The sequence below is a fragment of the Bos indicus x Bos taurus genome, chromosome 20 (assembly GCF_003369695.1).
Source record: "Bos indicus x Bos taurus breed Angus x Brahman F1 hybrid chromosome 20, Bos_hybrid_MaternalHap_v2.0, whole genome shotgun sequence".
NCBI classification, from domain to species: Eukaryota; Metazoa; Chordata; class Mammalia; order Artiodactyla; family Bovidae; genus Bos; species Bos indicus x Bos taurus.
Genome location: NC_040095.1, coordinates 36,435,218 through 36,461,225, shown reverse-complemented (window position 1 = coordinate 36,461,225; position 26,008 = coordinate 36,435,218). Strand labels below are relative to the sequence as shown.

At 43.8% G+C, this 26,008-nt stretch overlaps 1 long non-coding RNA gene across 2 annotated transcripts in view; it reads left to right on the top strand.

Annotated features, from left to right (window-relative positions):
* The window catches only part of LOC113879204, a 34,655-nt gene that overhangs the window by 5,825 nt on the left and 2,822 nt on the right, over positions 1-26,008 (top strand). Inside the window, exon 4 of one of the 2 annotated variants that reach the window (XR_003507236.1) lies at positions 13,745-13,903. The exons of the other annotated variant lie outside the window; for it this stretch is intronic. This is a non-coding gene — a long non-coding RNA (uncharacterized LOC113879204). The remainder of the gene's footprint in view (positions 1-13,744; positions 13,904-26,008) is intronic. 2 annotated transcript variants of the gene reach the window in all.

The following is a 26,008-nucleotide window of genomic DNA, read 5'->3' as shown; positions in this document are numbered from 1 at the left end:
AAAGGGCATCTGGCTTCCCTCTGGTCTTTTCTCTGGATGTGCTGCTTGGAGTGCGAGCCACAGCAGGTGAATCCATTTGCTATTCAGACAAGTTAAATGCGTGTGCTCAGTGGCTTCAGTCGTATCCAACTCTGTGTGACCCCATGGACTGCACCCCACCAGGCTCCTCTGTCCATGGGATTCTTCAGGCAAGAATACTGGAGTGGGTTGCCATGCCCTCCCCCAGGGGATCTTCCTGACCCAGAGATCGAACCCATATCTCCTTCGTCTCCTGCATGCAGACAAGGGAGGCACCTAAATCCCAGAGCCTGTTCACATGTGGGCATCTGAGGGTGGGCTCAGATTTCTTCTGTGCTCCATTCAGCTTTCTGCAAACCCTGCCTCTTTCTCCTGGCTGTGTCCCTTAGAGGAAGCCCTTGAGAGAGTTTCTGTTTCACTCCTAAAGAAACCAAGGGACAGGGACTTAAACCAGACTTAAACTAGCAGGTGTGGCTAAGCTGACCCGGGATCAAGAGTTTCTATCCCCCTAGGGCGGCATTTTATGGGCTTTGTTTATAAGTATCCTGTTACCCCTCAGATACAGGGAAAGTGATCTGGTCTTAGAAAATGCCAGATCAGAGATCCCGCAAAAGTCAAACCCATGACTGGGGTGTATGTCATATGCTTGGGCAGCATCTCTCTGGCTGGAACATAATTGTGGCCGTTGCTGCATTGCTAACTTCTCGCTCAGCCCTTTGTTGAAGCAACCATTCTTTGGGAAATGGGGTTTGGACTCTTCCCTGCTCTAAAATCCAAATGCCATCAGGGCTATCCTTCTCCATGCTGTCCACTTGGACAGCTTGTGGTGTCTTACAAGCTGCTGAAAGAATGTTGCCCGGAGGGAGGTTCTCTGGGTTGCGACACACTATGGATTCAGCCTTCTGGTGTGTGGTCTCGCCGTGAAAGGGTGATCCAGTATCTACAGAAACTGATTCTAAAGCATTAGACTGCGTAAGAGTCAGGTGGGGACAGTTGTTATAAATACCAAATCCTGGGCCCAACCCCCAGTCACTCAGATTCAATATGTTCTTCGGGCTGGGCCCAGGAGTCTGCATTTGTAACTAGTGTCCTGAGTGACTCTGTTCCGTGAAGCACTTCACATTCCTTCTGATTCTGAACTTGAGTAAATCTGGGAGACTTGGTGCCTCAGGAGCAGTGAAGCCCTTGACACAGCAACATGGCTGAGATGAGAGAATGTGCCTGATCTGAGAAGCCCCCAAGAGTGTTTTGGTCTTGGCCCCATTGCAACCTCTTGATCTTCTATTTTTCTGCCTACAACATGAAGCAGCTCATGCTTTTTTCATTATTTAAAATTGAGATATAGTTGATGTTCAATATTATGTAAGTTACAGGTGTAAGTTGTAAGTTACAACATAGTGATTCACAATTTTCAAAGCTGAGCACCAAAGAATTGAGGCTTTTGAACTGTGGTGTTGGAGAAGACTCTTGAGAGTCCCTTGGACTGCAAGGAGATCCAACCAGTCCATCCTAAAGGAAATCAGTCCTGAATGTTTATTGAAAGGGCTGATGTTGAAGCTGAAACTCCAATACTTTGGCCACCTGATGTGAAGAGCTGACTCACTTGAAAACACCCTGATGCTGGGAAAGATTGAAGGCGAGAGGAGAAGGGGACGACAGAGGATGAGATGGTTGGATGGCATCACCGACTCCATAGACATAAGTTTGAGTAAACTCCAGGAGATGGTGATGGACAGGGAGGTCTCGCGTGCTGCAATCCATGGGGTCACAAAGAGTCGGACATGAGTGAGTGACTGAACTGACACTGATATTCCATTTATAGTCGCTACAAAACACTGAGTATATTTCCTGTGTTGTATAATATATCCTGGTAGCTTGTTTACTTTATACATAAAGGTTTGTGTCTCTTAATCCCCTACCCCATCTTGCCCCCTCTTCTCTCTCCCCACTGGTTACGAGTAGTTTGTTCTCTTTATTTGTGAATCTGTTTCTTTTTTGTTGTATTCACTAGACTGTTTTGTTTTTTAGATTCCATGTATCAGTCAGTTCAGTTCAGTTGCTCAGTCGTGTCCGACTCTTTGCGACCCCATGAATCACAGCACGCCAGGCCTCCCTGTCCATCACCAACTCCCAGAGTTCACTCAGACTCACATCCATCGAATCAGTGATGCCATCCAGCCATCTCATCCTCTGTCGTCCCCTTCTCCTCATGCCCCCAATCCCTCCCAGCATCAGAGTCTTTTCCAATGAGTCAACTCTTCGCATCAGGTGGCCAAAGTACTGGAGTTTCAGCTTTAGCATCATTCCTTCCAAAGAAATCCCAGGGCTGATCTCCTTCAGAATGGACTGGTTGGATCTCCTTGCAGTCCAAGGGACTCCCAAGAGTCTTCTCCAACACCACAGTTCAAAAGCATCAATTCTTTGGTGCTCAGCCTTCTTCACAGTCCAACTCTCACATCCATACATGACCACTGGAAAAACCATAGCCTTGACTAGATGGACCTTTGTTGGCAAAGTAATGTCTCTGCTTTTCAATATTCTTTCTAGGTTGGTCATAACTTTCCCTCCAAGGAGTAAGCGTCTTTTAATTCCATGGCTGCAGTTACCATGTGCAGTGATTTTGGAGCCCCCCAAAATAAAGTCTGACACTGTTTCCACTGTTTCCCCATCTATTTCCCATGAAGTGATGGGACCGGATGCCATGATCTTCCTTTTCTGAATGCTGAGCTTTAAGCCAACTTTTTCACTCTCCACTTTCACTTTCATCAAGAGGCTTTTGAGTTCCTCTTCACTTTCTGCCATAAGGGTTGTGTCATCTGCATATCTGAGGTTATTGATATTTCTCCCGGCAATCTTGATTCCAGCTTGTGTTTCTTCCAGTCCAGCGTTTCTCATGATGTACTCTGCATAGAAGTTAAATAAGCAGGGTGACAATATACAGCCTTGATGTACTCCTTTTCCTATTTGGAACCAGTCTGTTGTTCCATGTCCAGTTCTAACTGTTGCTTCCTGACCTGCATACAGGTTTCTCAAGAGGCAGGTCAGGTGGTCTGGTATTCCCATCTCTTTCAGAATTTTCCACAGTTTATTGTGATCCACACAGTCAAAAGCTTTGGCATAGTCAATAAAGCAGAAATAGATGTTTTTCTAGAACTCTCTTGCTTTTTCGATGATCCAGCAGATGTTGGCAATATGATCTCTGGTTCCTCTGCCTTTTCTAAAACCAGCTTGAACATCAGGAAGTTCACAGTTCATGTATTCCTGAAGCCTGGCTTGGAGAATTTTGAGCATTACTTTACTAGCATTTGAGATGAGTGCAATTGTGCGGTAGTTTGAGCATTCTTTGGCATTGCCTTTCTTTGGGATTGGAATGAAAACGGACCTTTTCCAGTCCTGTGGCCACTGCTGAGTTTTCCAAATTTGCTGGCATATTGAGTGCAGCACTTTCACAGCATCATCTTTCAGGATTTGAAATAGCTCAACTGGAATTCTACCACCTCCACTGGCTTTGTTCATAGTGATGCTTTCTAAGGCCCACTTGACTTCACATTCCAGGATGTCTGGCTCTAGGTCAGTGACCACACCATCATGATTATCTGGGTCGTGAAGATCTTTTTTGTACAGTTCTTCTGTGTATTCTTCCCACCTCTTCTTAATATCTTCTGCTTCTGTTAGGTCCATATAATTTCTGTCCTTTATCGAGCCCATCTTTGCATGAAATGTTCCCTTGGTATCTCTAATTTTCTTGAAGAGATCTCTAGTCTTTCCCATTCTATCGTTTTCCTCTATTTCTTTGCATTGATCGCTGAGGAAGGCTTTCTTATCTCTTCTTGCTATTCTTTGGAACTCTGCATTCAGATGCTTCTATCTTTCCTTTTCTCCTTTGCTTTTCACTTCTCTTCTTTTCACAGCTATTTGTAAGGCCTCCCCAGACAGCCATTTTGCTTTTTTGCATTTCTTTTCCATGGGGATGGTCTTGATCCCTGTCTCCTGTACAATGTCACGAACCTCATTCCATAGTTCATCAGGCACTCTATCTATCAGATCTAGGCCCTTAAATCTAGTTCTCACTTCCACTGTATAGTCATAAGGGATTTGATTGAGGTCATACCTGAATGGTCTAGTGGTTTTCCCTACTTTCTTCAATTTAAGTCTGAATTTGGTAATAAGGAGTTCATGATCTGAGCCGCAGTCAGCTCCTAGTCTTGTTTTTTCTGACTGTATAGAGCTTCTCCACCTTTGGCTGCAAAGAACATAATCAATCTGATTTCAGTATTGACCATCTGGTGTGATATCATACAGAAGCACCCCTTATTTGGAGTTCTTAAGAGGAAAGTTACTGTATGACAGTAATGTTGATAAAAAGCATACTGTATAACAATAATATTGATAAAAATCCTTTACATTAAATCTAGATCAGTTCAGTTCAGTTCAGTCGCTCAATCGTGTCTGACTCTTTGCGACCCCATGTATCACAGCACGCCAGGCCTCCCTGTCTATCACCAATTCCCAGAGTTCACTAAAACTCACGTCCAGTGAGTCCGTGGTGCCATCCAGCCATCTCATCCTCTGTCGTCCCCTTCTCCTCCTGCCCTCAATCCCTCCCAGCATCAGAGTCTTTTCCAATGATAGAATGTAATAATAGCTTTCACTTTTTCTTTTGTTTTTCACAATAAACTCACTAAAACTTCACAGTGACCTAGTCCACGATGAAGATGTTGAGTCACAGAGATGTCTTCTGGACGCCATGGCGGTATCCAGTGTTCCATTACCTTAAGAGCAGAACTTAAGGTTGGGGTCCTGCTTTTTCAGCTGAGTGCTGGAGAGTCTGCATGGTTGATTGACCTCACCAAGGAGATGGGGCGTGTGGTGTGTGGTCATGGGATCTCTTGAATTTCTTCAGTCTCTCGTCTGCCCAAGTTCTCAAAGAACTAGACCTGGAACTGGAAGTTGATCCAATCACTAGGCTGGTGGTCTTCCTGGAAGGCCCTCCTGCCTTTCCATATTCAATCCATGGAGTGTTAAGTGGCTATCAGCAATGACTATTGGGTATAGGTGTTGCCACTATTACCTTAACCCAGAGAGTTACTGAAAAGAAGTTTAAAATGACGGGGAAAAACATGGAGTGGCCTGAATCAGGACAGGGGCTTTGGAGATGGTGAGAGATACTGGCTTTTGGAACAATTTGGTGGGCTCATGCTGAGTGCATACCATGGACCAGGCGGCCCTGACCTCATGATTGCTGTCCACCAGGAGTTATAAAATCGTTGCTCACCAGCCTCTTTGGTTTGGTTTACACGGCACTATTATTTGTGTGTGTGTGTGAGGGACACGGAGCTACACTCTCAATATGCAGGATTTTATTACTCACAAGAACATGGCATTATTTTTTTAATGTGCGTTACTTGCCAAAACAAAATACAGATAATTTTTCATTTTTTAATTTCCATTTTCTTTTTTTTAAGATTTTTTTTATTGAAGGATAATTGTTGTACAGAATTTTGTTGTTTTTGGTCAAACCTCAACATGAATCAGCCATGACTATACATATATCCCCTCCTGTTTGAACCTCCCTCCCATCTCCCTCCCCATCCCACCCCTCTAGGTTGATACAGAACCCCTTGTTTGAATTTCCTGAGCCATTGAGCAAATTCCTGTTAGCTATCTATTTTACGTATGGTAATGTAAGTTTCCATGTTATTCTTTCCGTACATCTCACCCTCTCCTCCCTTCTCCCCATGTCCATAAGTCTCTCTATGTCTGTTTCTTCACTGCTGTCCTGTAAATAAATTCTTCAGTACCATTTTTATAGATTCCAAATATATGCATTAGAATATGATATTTATTTTTCTCTTTCTGACTTACTTCACTCTGTATAATAGGTTGTATGTTCATCCACTTCATTAGAACTCACTCAAATGCTTTCCTTTTTATGGCTGAGTAATAGTTCATTGAGAAAACTAAGATATATGGCAAATAGATGGGGAAACAATGGAAACAGTTAAGAGACTTTATTTTTGGTGGCTCCAAAATCACTGCAGATGGTGACTTCAGCCATGAAATGAAAAGATGCTTACTCCTTGGAAGAAGTTATGGTCAACCTAGATAGCATATTAAAAAGCAGAGACATTACTTTACCAACAAAGGTCCATCTAGTCAAAGCTCTGGTTTTTCCAGTAGTCATGTATGGATGTGAGAGTTGGACTATAAAGAAAGCTGAGCACCAAAGGATTGATGGTTTTGAATGTGGTGTTGGAGAACTCTCAAGAGACCCTCGGTCTGCAAGACAATCCAACCAGTCAATCCTGAAGGAAATAAATCCTGAATATTCATTGGAAGTACTGATACTAAAGCTGAAACTCCAATACTTTGGCCACCTGATGCAAAGAACTGACTCATTGGAAAATACCCCTTTGCTGGGAAAGACTGAAGGCGGGAGGAGAAGGGGACGACAGGATGAGATGGTTGAAAGGCATCACTGACTCAATGGACATGAGTTTGAGTAAGCTCCAGGAGTTGGTGATGAACAGGGAAGCCTGGTGTGCTGCAGTCCATGGGGTTGCAAAGAGTTGGACATGACTGAGCGACTGAACTGAACTGAATGTTCCATTGTGTATATGTACCACAACTTCTTTATCCATTCACCTGTCGATGGACATACAGGTTGCTTCCCGATTCTGCTGCTGCTGCTGCTGCTGCTAAGTCGCTTCAGTCATGTCCGACTCTGTGCGACCCCATAGACGGCAGCCCACCAGGCTCCCCCGTCCCTGGGATTCTCCAGGCAAGAACACTGGAGTGGGTTGCCATTTCCTTCTCCAATGCATGAAAGTGAAAAATGAAAGTGAAGTCGCTCAGTTGTGTCTGACTCTTAGCGACCCCACAGACTGCAGCCTACCAGGCTCCTCTGCCCATGGGATTTTCCAGGCAAGAGTACTGGAGTGGGGTGCCATTGCCTTCTCCAGCTTCCCTATTCTAGCTATCATAAATAGTGTTGCAATGAATGAGCAATGGGATACATGTGTCTTTTTCAATTTTTATTTCCTCAAGGTATATGTCTAGGAGTGGGATTGCTGGGTCATATGGTGGTTTTATTCCTAGTTTTTTAAGGAATCTTCATACTGTCTTTCATAGTGGCTGTATCAATTTACATTCCCATCAACAGTGCAAGAGCGTTCTCTTCTCCACACCCTCTCCAGACTTTATTGTTTGTAGATTTTTTGATGATGGCCATTCTGACAGGTATGAGGTGATATCTCATTGTAGTTTTGATTTGCATTTCTGTAATAATGAGTGATGATGAGCATCTTTTCATGTGTTAGCTATCTGTATGTATTCTTTGAAGAAATGTCTGTTTAGTTTTTTTCCCCACTTTTTGATTGGGTTGTTTGTTTTTCTGGTATTGAGTTGTATGAGCTGCTTGTATATTTTGGAAATTAATCCTTTTCAGTTGTTTCATTTGCTATTATTTTCTCCCATTCTGAATGTTGTCTTTTCACCTTGCTTATAGTTTCCTTTGCTGTGCAAAAGCTTTTAAGTTTAATCCGGTCCCACTTGTTTACTTTTGTTTTTATTTCCATTACTCTAAGAGGTGGGTCAAAGAGGATCTTGCTTTGATTTATGTCATCAAATGTTCTGCCTATGTTTTCCTCTAAGAGTTTTATAGTTTCTGATCTTTACATTTAGGTCTTTAACCCATTTTGAGTTTATCTTTCAGTATGATGTTAGGAAGTGTTCTAATTTCATTCTTTTACACGTAGCTGTCCAGTTTTCCCAGCACTGTTTATTGAAGAGGCTGTCTTTGCCCCATTGTATATTCTCACCACCTTTATCAAAAATAAGGTACCAATAGGTGTCTGGGTTTATATCTGGGCTTTCTATCTCATTCCATTATTCTATATTTCTGTTTTTGTGCCAGTACCATACTGTCTTGATGACTGTAGCTTTGTAGTATAATCTGAAGTCGGGAAGATTGATTCCTCCACCTCCATTCTTCTTTCTCAAGACTGCTTTCACTATTCAGGGTCTTTTGTGTTTCCATGTGAACTGTGAAATTTTTTGTTTAGTTCTGTGAAAAATTCCACTGGTAATTTGATAGGGATCACATTGAATCTGTAGATTGCATTTGGTAGTATCATCATTTTCACAATATTGATTCTTCCTACCCAGGAACATGGAGTATCTCTCCATCTGATTATGTTGTCTTTGATTTCTTTCATTAGTGTCTTATAATTTTCTGTGTACAGTTCTTTTGTCTCCTTAGGTAAGTTTATTCCTAAATATTCAAAAAGAATATTCCTAATTCTTTTTGTTGCATGATGAATGGGATTGATTCCTTAATTTCTCTTTCTGATCTTTCATTGTTAGTATATAGAAATGCAAGTGATTTCTGTGTATTGATTTTGTATCCTGCAACTTTGCTAAATTCACGGATTAACTCTAGTAATTTTCTGATACTATCTTTAGGGTTTTCTATGTACAGTATCATGTCATCTGCCACCAGTGATAGCTTTACTTCTTATTTTCCAATCTGGATTCCTTTTATTTATTTTTCTTCTCTGATTGCTATAGCTAGGACTTCCAGAACTATGTTGAATAACAGTGGTGAAAGTGGACATCCTTGTCTTGTTCCTAATCTTAGGGGAAATTCTTTCAGTTTTTCACCATTGAGAATAATGTTTTCTGTAGGCTTATCATATTTGGCCTTTATTATGTTGAGGTAGGTTCCTTCTATGCCCATTTTTTGAAGACTTTAAATCATAAATGTGTGCTGAATTTTGTCAAAGGTTTTTCCTGTGTCTATTGAGATTATTATATGGTTTTTATCATTCAATTTGTTAATATGGTGTATCACATTGATTGATTTGCATATATTGAAGAATACTTGCATCCCTGGAATGAACCCAACTTGATCATGGTATCTGAGCTTTTTGATGTATTGCTAAATTCTGTTTGCTAAAATTTTGTTGAGGGTTTTTGTATCTATGTTCATCAGTGATATTGGCCTGTAGTTGTCTTTTTTTGTGTTGTCTTTGTCTGGTTTTGGTATCAGGGTGATGGTGGCCTTGTAGAATGAGTTTGGAAGTGTTCCTTCCTCTGCAATTTTTTGAAAGAGTTTTAGAAGGATAGGCATTAGCTCTTCTCTAAATGTTTGGTAGAATTCTCCTGTGAAGCCATCTGATCCTGGGCTTTTGTTTTTTGGGAGATTTTTGATCACAGCTTCAATTTCAGTGCTTGCAATTAGGTTGTTCATAATTTCTATTTCTTCCTGGTTTAGTCTTGGAAGATTGAACTTTTCTAAGAATCTGTCCTTTTCTTCCAGATTATCCATTTTATTGCCATATAGTTGTTCATAAGTCTCTTACAATCCTTTGTATTTCTGCATTGTCTGTTGTAACCTCTTCTTTTTCATTTCTAATTTTGTTGATTTGATTCTTCTCTGTTTTCTTCATGATGAGTCTGCCTAAAGGCTTGCCAATTTTATCTTCTCAAAGAAAAAGTTTTTAGTTTTATTAATCTTTACTACTGTTTCTTTCATTTCTTTTTCATTTGTTTCTGCTCAGATCTTAATGATTTCTTTCCTTCTACTAATTTTGGGGGTTTTTTTTCTTCTTTTTCCAGTTGTTTTAAGTTTAAAGTTATGTTGTCTATTCAATGTTTTTCTTGTTTCTTGAGGTAGGATTGTAGTACTATAAGCTTTGCTCTAAGAACTGCTTTTGCTACATCCCATAGGTTTTGAGTTGTCGTGTTTTCATTGTCATTTGTTTCTAAAAGTTTTTTGATTTCCCTTTTGATTTCTTATGTAACCTGTTGGTTATTTAGAAACATGTTGTCTAATCTCCATGTGTTTATGTTTCTTACAGTTTTTTTCTTGTAATTGATATCTAGTCTCATAGTGTTGTCATTGGAGAAGATGCTTGATAAGATTTCAATTTCCTTAAATTTACTGAGGTTTGATTTGTGACCCAAGATGTGGTCTATCCTGGAGAATGTCCCATGTGAACCTGAGAAGAAGGTGTATTCTTCTGCATTTGGATGGAATGTCCTGAAGATATCAATGAGATCCATCTCATCTAATGTATCATTTAAGACTTGTGTTTCCTTATTAATTTTCTGTTTTGATGATCTAACCACTGGCGTATGTGGGGTGTTAAAGTCTCCTACTATTATTGAGTTACTGTCAATTTCTCCTTTTATGTCTGTTAGTGTTTGTCTTATGTATTGAGATGTTCCTATGTTGGATGTATAGATATTTACAATTGTTATGTCTTCCTCTTGGATTGATCCCTTGATCATTATGCAGTGTCCTTCCTATCTCTTGTAATCTTATTTATTTTAAGGTCTATTTTGTCTGATATTAGGATCGCTACTCCAGCTTTCTTTTGCTTCCCACTTGCAGGGAATATATTTTTCCATCCTCTCGCTTTCAGTCTATATGTATCTTTAGGTCTGAAGTGGGTTTCTTATAGACAGCATATATTTGGGTCTTTTTTTTGTATCCATTCATCCAGTCTGTGTCTTTTGGTTAGAGCATTTAATCCATTTACATTTGAAGTAATCATTGTTATATATGTTCCTATTGCCATTTTCTTAATTATTTGGGGTTGATTTTGTAGATCTTTTTTCTTCTCTAGTATTTTTTGACTATATAAATCCGTTTAACATTTGTTGTAAAGCTGGTTTGGTGGTACTGAATTCTCTTAACTTTTGCTTATCTGAAAATCTCTTTATTTCTCCATCAATTTTGAATGAGATGCTTACTATAATCTTGGATGTAGATTTTTCCCTTTCAGTACTTTAAATATATCCTGCCATTCCCTTCTGGCTTGCAGAGTTTCTGCTGAAAGATCAGCTGTTAAACATATGGGGTTTCCCTTGTATGTTACTTGTTGCTTCTCCGTTCCTGCTTTTAATATTCTTTATTTGTGTTTAGTCTTTGTTAGTTTGATTAGTAGGTATCTTGGTGCATTTCTTCTTGGGTTTATCTTGTATAGGATTCTTTGTACCTCCTGGACTTGATTGACTATTTCCTTTTCCATGTTGGGGAAATTTTCAACTATAATCACTTCAAAAATTTTCTCATACACTTTCTTTTTCTCTTCTTCTTCTGGGACCCCCTATAATTCGAATGTTGGTGCGTTTGATATTGTCCTAGAGGTGTCTGAGACTATCCTCAGTTCTTTTCATTCTTTTTACTTTATTCTGTTCTTCAAAAGTTATTTCTACCATTTTATCTTCCAGCTCACAGATTCATTCTTCTGCTTCAGATATTCTGCTATTGATTCCTTCTAGAGTATTTTTAATTTCAGTAATTGTGTTGTTTGTCTCTGTATGTTTATTCTTTAATTCTTCAAGGTCTTTGTTAATTGATTCTTGCATTTTCTCCATTTTGTTTTCAAGGTTTTTAATTATCTTTACTATCATTACTCTGAATTCTTTTTCAGGTAGTTTGCCTATTTCCTCTTCATTTATTTGGACTTCCGTGTTTCTAATTTGTTCCTTCATTTGTGTAGCATTTCTCTGCCTTTTCATTATTTTTTTGTTTAACTTATTGTGTTTGAGGTCTCCTTTTCCCAAGCTTCAATGTTGAATTCTTTCTTCCTTTTGGTTTCTGCCCTCCTATGGCAACCCACTCCAGTATTCTTGCCTGGAGAATCCCGTGGATGGAGGAGCCTAGCGGGCTATAGTCCACGGGGTCACAAAGAGTCAGACATGACTGAGCGACTTCACTTTCACTTTATGATTGGTCCAGTGGTTTGTGTAAGCTTTGTATAGGGTGAGATTTGTGTTGAGTTTTTGTTTGCTTTTTCTCTGATGGGCAAGGCTGAGTGAGGTGGTAATCCTGTCTGCCGGTGATTTGGTTTGTGTTTTTGTTTTGTCTGTTGTTTAGATGAGGTGTTCTGCACAGGGTGTTACTGGTGGTTGGGTGATGCCGGGTCTTGTATTCAAGTGGTTTCCTTTGTGTGAGTTCTCACTATCTGATATTCCCTAGGGTTAATTCTCTGGTAGTCTAGGGTCTTGGAGTCAGCGCTCCCACTCCAAAGGCTCAGGGCTTGATCCCATGTCTGAAGATGACCCAAAGCTGGCGGGGATATCAAATTTGTTGGAGAAAAAACTGAGATTCAAAATGAGCTCAGAGGGGCTGGAGTACTGGACTGTTCCAGCCTCTTCATGGCCCGAGTGGAGGGGAGCCATTGCCATGGGTTCTGCCCTTCAGCACTGGAGATGAGAGGAGGAGAAGGAACTGGGAAAGGAGTAAGGACAAGAGGGGATGGGAGTCACAGCAACTGTGCCAGAGGCCATAGAAAGAGGAGGAGGTGGACGAGCAGGAGGAGGTGGCAGCTTCTGTGGCAGCTGCCCAAAATAAGGATGTTTAGTATTTAGTGGGTACATACTGGTCCACCTGAACCAATTGCTAAATTGGTGAAAGCTTCCTGTTCTCTGAGTAAATATTTTCCTGAGCACCCTCAGGGTCCCCTTTCCTCCAGCGGAGACATCCCCCCAGAGCACATTCAAGCCCACTTCCCTACATTCTGGCTATAAAGAGGTTCCATCTGGCATTAGGGACCTGCATGTCCCTGACTCCATCACAAGGGCTCACATCCATTTGCTGACAAGTCCTTGCCCAGAGCCCGGATAGCTGTTAACTACTTTGATTATCAGCCCCGCCTTTAGGTGATGCAGTCTGCAGCCTCCGGCTGGACCATGCAACCCTGCCTGTGGAGCGGGGATGTGTTCTATCACACATGGCTTTTTTGGTGTTTGGGTCGATTTTAACTTTTAATTGGAAAAGCTCTTTTATTTTCAGAAGTGTGTACATTTCTATAGCACAGTGCTAACCCTGATCAATCTGGAGAGGATTAGGTAAATTTTTATAACTGAAAGGAAACAGGAAATTCATTTTTAAGTTTTGTGGCTCCAACACATTAATGTGATTTTTTGTTTAAGTATTGAATGCCATTCCAGAGACACGTTTAAGTTCTTTATAGTCAGAATCAGATGGCAGTATAGCTTGAAAAGAAAACAATAAAATATCTATTTGTTCCTTTCAAGCCTGCCTGTTTTTCTTCCCTTCACAAACAGCCATCTAAGTGAGACTGGAAGGCCAACCTTAGAGGAACCTGTTGTTTCTCCTCCAAGAGATTGTTCTGTGTCTAGAGAAGCACGTGTTCTGATTTAATTAGAAACCGGTGGGGCACTGGGCCGGCTGGCTGGCTGCTCTGGCCGCCCTGGAAGCCGGAGGGCTGAGTGGAGGCCAGGGAGTCTGAGCATATCTTTGGGGTAAGAGATTTGGTTACACAAGGGAGGGGAGCTGATGGCTGGTCCGCTCATTTGGGGAAAACTTTCTGGGTGGTAGGAACTAAGGATAGGGTGTAAGAAACTGATACACTGGGAGAGGGGTGAGGTGAGCAGAAGAGGCCAGGCCCTGGCTGCCTGTGTCAGCCTGCGGAGGGCAGCTTCGCCTCTCCCCTGCATCTCCCCGTCTCCCCCAAATGGAGTTCACGGGACTAAATCGTGGTGGGGTTTGCCTGGTGCCCATTTCCACAGCTCTTCCTCCTCACGACCACCCAGATAAACCCACTTCTCAGGGCGCTGGCTAACGGGCTAACTTCTTGGTCATCCTTTCCAGGCTTTCGTGAGGTGGTGGAATGGAGAGGAAGGCAGACAGTTCTTGAATTCCCTTCCTCTGAAGCAGAGGCAGTAGCTTCTGTGTCTTCTCCCTCTACAGCTGGAGTCTCCTGCTTTTATACCTCCTGCTCCATCGTGTCCTAACCAGGGCTTACAGACTTCTCTCCCCTGTGGGATGCGGATCCTGCGATGCCAATGACCAGAGCTTCCCTTGTTTGTAGAGCCAGCATCTGGCGCTGTATCTGCACAGATTAATTCAGTAAGTGGAATATATATTCATCAGTCAAAGGCAGGCAAAATCCAGGCTAGATGGGAAAGAGGACTGACATTATTGTGTACATGTGACACAGTGATACTGCTTTCACAGAATCAAAGGGCAGTGAAGGCCTTGAGTGCCTGGGGAATCAGGAGTGTGAGTCACACCAGGAGAAGCAGAGTGGCGCAGGTGGGATCAGTAAGATTTTAGTCATGGCATGGTCTATGAGCTGGGAAATTGGTTGTCACTCAATGTTGAATAGTCACTCAGATTTATCCACAACCCTCCAATGTTCATCTCAGACATTCTGGCCAAATCAGTGTCCTATTTGTATAATCTACATTCACTTTGCTTCCAGTTTGAATTTCTTGTGTATTCCATTCCCACCCTATTGGAATTAGCTGAACTCATTTGTTGAATCCTCACAGTGAGCCTAGGGGGTACACCTTGCTGGTATGAACCCTCACAGGGGCTCTGGAAGGTGGGGACCATCCTCACTGTGCATGTGAGGCTCCGGAGCTCAGACTGGTCCCAAGGCAGGATGGCCCTGTGCTTGGAGAGACTCTTTCCAGACTCTGCCGCTTATAGTTATGGGACTTAGGGGGAAGTTACCTAACCACAGTCATTAAAACCAGAACATTTGGAAAGAAATCAATGTTTGTCTTGGCCAACCCATGCTGGGCCAGTGCATTAGAGCGGCTGTGGTAGTGAGTGACTTGCTCCGTGTCAGATGCACGTGTATTTATGAGAACTGTGTGACCTCTATTGTTTCCTTTCTCTGGGACGCGAGGAGAGACGGCTCTAAGCGGCATTCCTTCAGTTGTGCTAGTTCCGGAGTTGGGAAGAACCTGTTCAACTCACAAGCTGGACAGGCCTTTCTCTTGGACCTGAAAGATTTATGACCCGATCATCCAGAAGCCCCACCACAAAAACCTCATTGAGCTGGTTACATGTTATCTTCCGAATATCAGCTCAGATGAAAAGGACCGTCTGGCCCACTGACAACCATCCATTGGCTTCTGCACAGTGTATTATTGTCCAACGCTTCCTCGGGAGCTATAATTAGGTGATGGTGTAAGGAGGCCACGGCGCACGTTTGAATAGCGACTCTATTTGGGTCATGATGTCACTCACTCACTCGGGTCCCTTCTCATCATATGGCCTTCACCAGAGTGTGGTTGGAATTCAGCACACATGAAATCAGACCTTCACTGAGTTTTTCATGAAGTAATGATAGCCCTTGGGATGAAGAGCCTTTACATATCTGAAATAATTATGACTTAAGAGTTGAAGTTCTGGGACCCCACTTTTTAGCTCTTTAATCTGGACAAGCCTCTTAGAGACTTCCTTTGTTCATCTGCTAATTAGGGTTCATGGTACTAGTAACTTCTATGGGTTATAACATATGGTGTATATATTACTTGCCTTTCCCCCATCATACCCAATCAATGACTACGTCCTGAATGTTCCCCCTCTGAAGTATTAATATCTCTCAACTCTTTCCATGGTTCTCTGTCACCATCCCAGGCCCAGCCACTGTCCACTCTGGCTTAGATCATTGCACTAGCCTCTTCACTGCACCCACTCTTATGCTCCTCTAATAGACAGGCTGCTTCCACAATCATCTTGTGGGTCAATCTCCTGGAACACAGCCTCCAGCTTCAAACCTTCCAGTGGTTTGATCTAAGCCATTCTCTGAGGCTGAAGCCCCAATTCCTCACCTTGATTTGTAAGGTAATGCATGGTCTGTCCTTGTCTGTATCGCAAAGCTCAGGTCCTACCACGGGTCTCCCCCACTCCCACCACCGCATCAGCATTCCAGCCAAATCAGCTTATTTTCAGCCACTCAAATACCTCAAGAACTCTCCTCTTTAAAAGCCCTCTGTACTGGTTGTTCCTTCTGCTTAGCACATTCTCTACCCGTTCTCCACCACTTCCCTGCCTTGCCAATTCCAGATGCTCCTTTGAGAACCCGTTTGAAATGCTGCTTCCTCGGGAAATCCTCCTGAGATGTCCCCCGCCACCTCCACCATTATTATAATCTCCTGATAAACAGGCATGCTCTACTTCCCAGCATATGTCACAACTCCAATTAAATAATTACCTGGAAAGCATTTGTTTAAAGTTTATCTTCCTCTCTGGACTGTTTCTAAAACGTGGTTTCATTTCTAGTATACTAAGCGGCACATAACGTTCACTCATAAAACATTGTGGAGGGATGAAACTTGTTATTCCTCTCAGCACTCAATCCTGCCATTTTTTGCAGTTGAATATCCTTGGGTCACCTTTGCTAGTTAATCTCCAGCCTCCTCTTGGTTGAGGATAGAAGGCTCTGTGTGAAGGAACCCCATCTCTAGGTTTTCCTGGCCACCGAGGGCTGGGTGGAAAGCGCGGTAGGAGTTAGAAGAGAGTCACTAGGCTGCTGAGTGTTACAGCTAGAAAGACACTTAGGGTTCAGTGAACCCCTTGGCCACATTTTAAAGATGGGGAAACTGAGGCCAAGAGAAATTGAAAGTTATGCTCAAGAGTAGAGCTAAGGAATGGATTCAGTGACCCTAAAATATTCTTTTCTCAGGCATTAACACACACATAGAAAACATTTATACACAGTTTGTAGAGCATTTTCTATTTCATTACTGTTGCTCTATTGATCTTTAGAGCAGCCTTGAGAAGAAGGTAGGGCAATCGTTCATCCTCGTTATACAGACGAGGAAATAAGAACAGGGTGTCTGGTGACTTATGCCCACATCCAAGGTCAACCCAACTTACAAGTGCAAAAGCCTGAGTCCCCGAGCTTCAGGTTCTAGGGTGCATGTTTTTTCCCACCACATTGCTCTGTTTTTCTTACAAATAAATACTTGTGTGTGTGCTTAGGTGCTCAGTTGTGTCTGACTCTGCAACCCCATGGACTGTAGCCTACCAGGCTCCTCTGTCAACAGAATTTTCAAGGCAAGAATACTGAACTAGGTTGCCATGCCCTCCTCCAGGGAATCTTCCTGACCCAGGGATTGAACCCGCATCTCTTGCATCTGCTGCATTGGCAGGCAGATTCTTTACCACTAGCGCCACCTGGGAAGCCCCCAAACAAATACTTGGGCAACTCCATTTCTGGTAAGAAATGCATCAGCCAGAGTCTCAGATGGGAGCAGAGAGAAGTTCTGTTTCATTCTCTTCCTTGCTCACTTAATGGCTGTGATGTCTGTGACTCAGGCTTCCCTCTGTCAGGTGACACAGGATAAAGTCAGAGGAGGTGATGGGGTGGGTGTAGGTGCTAAGCAGTCAAGGCTAAGCCCTCGCTCTGCTACTCACAGCTGGGGACCCTAACCAGCTCATCAGGAGCCGCTCTGAGCCTTAGGTGTCCAGCTGTAAAACATAGGTACTTGTTGCCTCTCTCTAGCATTGTTCAGGATTAAATGAGATAGTGCTTAAAAGACACAGAGAAAACAGAAGGCACTGCTTAAGCACTATTTATCCTAACACCCTGGCAGCCTGCAGCAACAGAGTTGAGAAAAAAATGTCAGAAAAGGTCAGCCTTTGGGTCAGAGAGGTGTAAGGAGTTCTCAGGAGGGCACCATGAACCCTGAGGTGTGGTTGAAAGGGGAGGTTTGCAGCTGATGCAGACTGTATTTTAGCCGCAGTCTCTTCGGCTGCCTCCTGATTTCATCAGTCTCCGTGTGTCCTGACTGCTGCTTCCGTGCCTTGCTTGCAGTGAGTGGGGGTGGAGTTGGGGGACTCACTTGTTGGGGGTAGACAGTGTCCGAGATGCCCCCTTCACCCCAAAAGAATCAACACATTTCTGCCCAAATTATGTTTCCTATCTCTGCATTTGGAGTGGGGAAGTTAAAAAAAGGAATGGGAGAAAACGTTTATAAATTCATCTGACTGCCAATCTGAAAATGGTTCCATTTCTTAGAGCCATTTGTGAGCTTTTGTTTTCCTAAGCTGCAACTTCACAAAATGCATCCAGAAACCACGCTTTAAGGAAATCTACTTGACCGAGCTGTGAACACTGCTGATTTACGAGTACCTTTCTTGGCAGTCTAGAAATTAAAACAGCATCCCTAATGGTGAAACTACAAAATCTAAATTGAGAATTTCATTATCGACATTTAAATTAAAATTTCATGGCAGACTCAGGAGCGAGGAGGCGGGGTTGTGGAAAGAGGTGGCAGATGATCAAAGTAGAAATCCAGTTTAAAAAAAAAAAAAAGAGATCAGGTCATTCCTGGGGAGGGTGGTCCGCTTCTGGAGAAATGACGGCCCTGGGAATTTACCATGTCCCTGGGCTGTGCTTCAGCCCACAGGCTGTCACTTGTCCACAGATCAAGGAGAAGTCCAAGGGCAGACCCATCCTCCCCAAGGCCCCAAGACTGCGATGAAAGCAGAAGCTGGAATAATTGCCAGCGCAAAATCACTGTGGCAAAGGTCCGGAATCCTACCCTGGCATAGCGAGCTCGTTCTCTCTGGGTGGGACTCCTTGTCTAAAGAGGGGGCAGAGAACATCTGAGTCTGCCCCCACCGCAGGGCCCCAGGGCCCGAGTCCCCACACCAAGTCTCCTGTGCCACCATTGCCACCAAACCCCATTTTGAAGGGCACAGCTTCTTTTTCTAAAGAGAAGACAAAGCTTTCTCTCCTTCACAGAGTCATACAGTCATATATTTTTCAAAGATGGAAAATGATGAATCCAAGTTCATAAATGAGATATTCAGGATGGCAAGGAAATTGAGGCATGCACATACATATGCCTGGAAATATCTTCTTTGGTTAAGGAAAAGAAAGCAAGTGAGGTTGTTACTATGTGTGTGGGTGGGAAAGGAAGGTGGTCTTGGACTATACTGTCTAGCTTAGCTTAGTTAAATTGTCGAGCATAAGGAACCTAGTAGTAAGTGTCCAAGTGGACTGGGGACACAATTGTGATTGTGGGTCAACATGATTCCCAGCGTCGTCACTGTGTCTGGCTCCAGGTCCCTGTTCTTCTGCTTTTGCCCACAACCCTGGGCTCTCATCCCCGCCTCCAGGCCGTCAGTGATCACGTGGGTGCTGGTGACCCTTAACTCTTCATCCTCAGGCTCTACTGTCCATCTTCACCTTCAAGTCCCACAGGCAGCCTAAGGGCACCACATCCAATGTGGAGAACTGGTCATCAAGCAAGGGCACCTGCTGTGCCCACCGGTGGCTCCATCGATCCCATCATCCAAACATAAGCCTGGGAATAGTCACAACCCCAGCTTCTCCCTCTGCCCTCATGTCTAACCTGCTGCCACATTATTTCTTCTTTCTGTTCATCACACTGGTTTCCTCCTCTCCTTCCCACCCCAGCTATGACTGTCTTGGTTCAGACCTTCAGCTACGCCTTGCTCCTGGGCTGTTGCAGTTGCCTCCAAACTGGTCTCCCTGGCTTCTCTAAGTATCTCCTCCAAGCCACGCTCCACACTGTTGCTGCAGGAATCTTTCTGCAGCGCAAATGTAATTTTGATGTGACCCTCAAGGCTTTGGGTCACCTGCAAGATGAAGTCCAAACTCATCACCAAAGCAGGTGAAGTTCCTCTGGCCCTGCACCCTGTCCATCTCTCCAGCCTTCTCTTTTATTCACTTCTCTAACTTCTTCACTCAGCACATGTTTATTACACCTGCTTGGTGCCAGATACTCTGCAGGTGAAGGGACATGGTGGTAAAAGTAACCATCACCCTGCACCATATAATCTGTCTACACAAAGCATGTGCTTAGTGGGCTGGCTGTAACAGTCAGCATTACAGATGCACTGTAGCTTCAGTTCTGGGGTTTCTAATTCCGCCTCGCAGGAATTAAACTGCTCTTTAAGCCAGTGTTACTTGCCTGATAGTGCTTTTCATACAAAAATTTCAGCTTTCAGCATTAACTCTGCTTGCAACTATTCACCCTTCCACCAAGGCCAGGAAAGTAGTCAGAACTGGCCCAGGCTTGTTGAGAGTATTCCCGGATCAATATTCTTAAACTACTGTCTTCACTGGGTCTCTCCACTGTGAACATCTGCCATGGTCTATGTTGTTGCTACTCAAGGCACGGTTTGAGGACCAGCATCAGCGGCATCACCTGGGAACTTGCTAAACTATCCCAGACCTGCTGAATCGGAATCTGCATTTTAACAAAGTCCCGGGGGGCTTTGTTTGTACACTGACGTTGGAGAAGGTCTGGTTGACGTAGACTGAGAGACGCACAGCTTCTTACTTGACACCACATCACTGATTGCTCCTCCAATAATATTCACTCCAGGATATCCTGATCTAAATCAGCTGGGGCCCTTAAAAAGCTCTCTCGTAATGTGTGTGCTTATGGCCTTAACTTTCAGACAGCATTCTTATTTTTGCCCACAGAAATTTGTCCAGGACTTATTCTTCCATAAGTGATTTCTCCCGAGACGCTGCCTTTATTTCCCCAATTGTCCATGTCCCACAATCTATCCCATGTCCACCCCCCTTCCGTATCAAGCCTGACATTCCAGATGCCTCACCGTGTGAGGACCCACTGTCCCTTTCTTCGCCTGGACATGAGTTGGGCAGCCTTCAGAACATACCAGATTTGTTCATTCACACTTCAGTATCTTAGCTGTTTAGGGGGTCACCTATGGAAGTCCTTTTACCCCTTGGGTCATGCTTTCAAGACCTAATTGTAGCTACATGATTTATTTGATGCCCTTCCTAGATGCATCAAAAGTATCAAGGCCACACTGCTCCTTCCCTTATCCAAACTCAGATCATTTGTCTATACCTATGATGTGGGCACCAAATCCTAGGGACCTTTGCATTGAAGTGTCAGCAGTTTTACTTGCTTACAAAGAAACAGCTGGATGATTCTCTTTTTCACTTTAAATTTTGAAATAATTTTAGATAAAAAAGTTGTCAAAATAATAAGAGGAGAGCTCCCATACACCTTTCACTCAGCTTCTGCTAATACTAACATCTTCCACAACCACACACAGTGAGCAAAACCAGGAAATTAACCTTGGTACAATGCTATTAATGAAACTACAGATCTTACTAAGGGAGATTTCTGAAGTTTTCCTACTAATGTTCTCTTCCTATTCCAGGATCCATTCTGTGGTCTCACCCTGTTTTAGTAGTCATGTCTCCTTAGTCTCTTTCAACCTGGGAATAAATCTTCTATTTCCTTGTTCCTCCCTCCCATGCTTGACACTTTTGAATAGTGCTGGTCAGCTATGTTGTGGAATATCCTTCAATTTGAGTTTGATACTTTCTCAAGGCTAGACTGAGGTTTTGCATTTTTGGTAAAAATTACACATGAGTGATTTTGTGCCCTTCTCAGTGCATCATTCATGGACTTGATATTAATATATCTTATTGCTGATGATCTTAGCCTTCCTCACCTGGTTAAGCTCGCTTCTGCTGAGTTTCTCTACTATAAAGTTGCCATTTTCCCCTTTACAAGTAATAACTATCTTGGGAGAGATATTTTGAAATTATGCAAATACCACTTTCTCCTCAAATATATGCCCACTGATTTTACATCCATTGGTGGATCTGCCTTCAAAATGTATCACTGTGGCACCCACTGTGTGTATATTCATAAACACTCAGTTGTGTGAGATAAGTCCCTGTTTAAATCATTCCAGTAGGGTTTTCTATTAAATAGACTTTCTTTGAATTGTCTTTTTAAAGCTGTTCATTATCACAGGGTGGCACAATCAAATAAATAAAACAGTCTTTCATGCATGCATCCATCCATCTAATATTTCTTTCAATTTTTTCATAAAATAAATCAACTACCAATCTTCATATTTCTCCCAGTTATGCCCTAACTGGTGTCCCCTACTCCCTGCTGTTCTGTTTGAATTACTACGTGAACTGGCTGTTTTGCCCAAATGAGTAAGCCAAGATAGGACCATTGATTTTTTTTGAGCAGATGGTTGTCTAAATCAATGTGAAAAATGAGATGCCAAACTGTTTTCCTGGAATGTGCCACTGCAGAAAATGCTGCTGTCATGGACATCTGCTGCTTGTGCCTGCTCAGTGGCTCACATCCCTCTCTTTAGGTCACAGCATCCAACTTTTTTTTTTGCAGAATCTCCCCTCCTGTGTTCTTAGTCCATGTGGTTTCATGGAGCTGGCCCACCTGCTGGCGTCAGAGGTGTGCACATGCCCCAGGCCTGGACAGAGTTAGCCATCCCTTTCACCATAGTAGGGTTTCAGTGGTAAAGAACCTGCCTGCCACTGCAGGAGACTTAAGAGATTTGGGTTCGATCCCTGGGTCAGGAAGATTCCCCTGGAGTGGGGCATGGCAACCTATTCCAATGTTCTTGCCTGGAGAATCCCATGGACAGAGAAGCCTGGCAGGCTACAGTCCACAGGGTTGCAAAGAGTTGGACACGACTGAAGGAACTTAGCACACACACACACTGGCCGTAGTAAACGACTGAGAAATTGGCATCTGGTTCTAGTCGGCTAATCAGAATCTCTTCCAAAATCTTGGTGGCATTATTACTGGGTATCTAAGAGAGTGGGGCGGAAGCCTGAAGCTTCACTGGACATCTTTGCCACCGTGTGTGGGGAAAACAGACTTGAGAATACGGCCGACACAGTGAGAGATGGTGAAGTGGGAAGAGTGAAAGGGACCTGTTCCTTGTAATGTCAGTTGATCACCTGGATCTAGTTTCCTGAAGCGAGGTCCATCCCAGGACTTTTCAGTTTCATGAGCCAATCCGTTCCCTTTCATTGTATAAGACAGCTTGAGTTGAGTTTCTTCTACTTGTAACTCAAAGTCCTGACAAATAGATACTTTTTAAGTATCTACTACCCATGAGGACAGATGCTTGGGGCTCTGCAGGATTCAAAGATGAGCCAGATGTGTGCCTTGCACTCTAGGAGCCCTCAACCTAGCACAAAACACAAGATCAGTGCACTAATATCCACATGAAAAGGGCCCATGTGATCAGCCTGATCCACCCAGGAAGAGCTTGGCTGTTGGACTGCGGTGAAGCGAGTGATGAATACCAGCTGGGGGGAAATTGGAGCATTGAGGAGATGAGGGACTTTATTATTCCTGGCAGAGGGAAAGGCTTGGGTGAGGTCCAACTGTGGAAAGTGTAAACATCTCAGTGTGTATTTTGAGATTTTGAGGTTCTATGGGTCATCCCTAGTGACTGAAGGGTAAAGGTTAGGCTTAAAAGGAAGATTCAGGGGACCGAAAAAAAAAACCAACCTAGAGAAGAGATTAGTTTAAAACAAATTGAAAAGCTTTTGATTGGCAGTCTGAGGATTTGACTGGCAGCATGAAGGCAGAGCAGGATTCTGAGTAGAGGAGCTAGGTGATTAAGATGTATTTGGCAGCAGTGAGCAGAGTTGGAGAGGGCAGGGCTGGGCAGCAGGTGAGGAGGCCAATGAGACTGGCTGGCTGAACTTCAGGGCAGGGTTGGGGAGGATCAGACGGAAAAAAGAAGGCTGGAGGCGGGTGGAATCCCAGCCTCTGAGAACATGCTGCCCAGAGCCTTTGGCCATATTTGCTCAAGAATCTTCCTTGTCGTATCATTTGAAAGCCATACTTTTTATTTCATGCCAAACATTGTCAGAGGGAGCAGTGGCAGATTCATCCTGAACGTGAGCCAGCCGGCCTGGCACGCACACGTTTAATGGCATTCCAGACCTCGGGGCCTGGCAGGCGCCCTCGGAGCCCTGCCCCAGCTCTGGCTTCTGCCTCCCCGAAGTGAGGACCAGCATCCTTCTTCTTATTGGGTGACCTTCCAAGCAGAAAAAGTCCAGCCTGAGACTCCGACCTGACCCCACACAAGCTGCAGACAGCTTGGCCCTCTTAGTGATGCCTCTGCTTTGGACTCAGACTGGGAGCCATCCTGTTCACGCCCTCTCTCCTCCTGCCCTCGCGTTCTCCCCACTTGCCCAGGCTTGAGCAAGTCCCATCAGTACCGCAATCACTAACCCTCGCCCAAGTCACCATCGTTTCTCGCCTCGATTCCTGCATCAGCCTGGCTGGTCTCCTGGCTTCCACAGTTTCAGTTCAGTTCAGTCCAGTCACTCAGTCATGTCCGACTCTTTGTGACCCCATGGACTGCAGCACGCCAGGCCTCCCTGTCCATCACCAACTCCCGGAGTTTACTCAAACTCATGTCCATTGAGTTGGTGATGCCATCCAGCCATCTCATCCTCTGTCCTCCCCTTCTCCTCCTGCCTTCCATCTTTCCCAGCATCAGGGTCTTTTCCAATGAGTCAGTTCTTTGCATCAGGTGGCCAAAGTATTGGAGCTTATTCCTTACAGTGAATATCCAGAACTGATTTCCTTCAGGATGGACTGGTTTGATCTCCTTGCAGTCCAAGGGACTCTCAAGAGTCTTCTCCAACACCACAGTTCAAAAGCATCAATTCTTTGGCTCTCAGCTTTTTTTATGGTCCAACTCTCACATCCATACATGACTACTGGAAAAACCATAGCTTTGACTAGATGGACCTTTGTCAGCAAAATAACGTCTCTGCTTTTTATTACGCTGTCTAGTTTTGTCATAGCTTTTCTTCCAAACAGCAAGTGTCTTTTAATTTCATGGCTGCAGTCACCATCTGCACTGACTTTGGAGCCCAAGAGTTCACAGTCTGCAACTCAGCAAAGCAGCTAGAACAATCGTTCTTTAACATTACAAACCAGATCTTGTCACCCCTCTTTTTAAACCCTTCTTGTGGCTTTCTGCCTGAGTAAGAATAAAATCCCACATCCCTGTGGTGGCCCCAGGGACTCTGTGCTCTGACTCAGAGCATAACTGAATTTCCTCCTCAACTGGTTACCTCCTCAACTGAATTTCCTACCCTTCCCTTTGAGCCTTTCTGCTGCTTCTCTGCTGTCCTCTGCTGATGGCTCCCTTTCTCTTCATGACCCATAACCTGCCTCATCATAACAGAGGCATGTATCTGTCAGAATAGGTGCAGGCATGCTTCAGTAACAGATAATCTCCACATTTCGGTGGCTCCCATAACACAAGGCTAGTTCTCAACCATCAGGCCATGTCTGTTGTGGGTTGGCAGAGTGGCCTTGTTCATCAGAGTCACTCCAAGTTGACAGAACAGCCACTTTAACTGTTCCTGGTTGCTGTCCTCTAGAAAATGAAAGAGATGATCAAGAATGTCACAAGGGCCATTAAATGTTGGTTCACAAGAAGCCCATGTCACCTTTGGTCACACTCTCTGGCCAGTCACTGGCCTCAGTCACACACAAGAGAAGCCAGCTGTGTGATCTAATCACATAGCCAGGAATGGAAGGGGTCTGTCTGTATTTGGTCAACAGCATGAATAAACAGCACGAGAACTCATTTATCTGTGTGTGTAGCATGGATTAGAACCCTTGGTGTGTCTTCCAGTCCAGATGTTGTGAATGATGGCAGGGTTGGGGTAGAGACAGTAGAGAATGATGACAGGGAGGAGGGTTAATCACCTCTGCTCAAGCGCAGAGAAATGAGAACATAGCTGAGTTTGGTTGCTCACTGGACCAGTAATGCATGTTAAAAAAAAAAAGGGGGTGGTTATTTCTCTGGTCTTTCAGGCCAAGCATGGTGGCATTCTAGTGGTGGGGTGGAACGATCCCCTTGGTCAGAAATAACTTACTTCTGATGTCTGTAGTTCTTCCATTAGAGATTCATTCCTTTGATTCTATGATACCATTTCCCACGTTGTGTCCGACAACACACTTATATTAGATGTCAGCGTGTGCTCCTTGGTCAAATAAGATGGTGAGGTGCTGAGTTAAACAACAGTGAACAGGCCTTGATTGATACGTAACATGTACTGTCTCTTCCTGAGATGGAATCAAAATTTTCAGCATTTCGCCAGTTTTTAAAATCAAGAAACCCTTTCCTCCCTGAATGCTTCCCTAATGTTAACTAGATGGTTGGGGAAAGGCTGATCTGGGAGCCTTTTCAGTCCTCTGGTGTACGAGAGGCTTTTCATGGGAGAAGGAAAGCAGTGCAGACCAGGCTTTGAGAGGATGGGACAGCAGAGGGACTGGGGGTAGGGGACAGAGGGTCTGAGAGGGAGAGGTCGGCTGTGAAGATCAAAAGTGACCCTTTCCTCAGGGATGGATACAGAGCTGGAGTCGCAGAGTGTGAGCTCCTGACCCC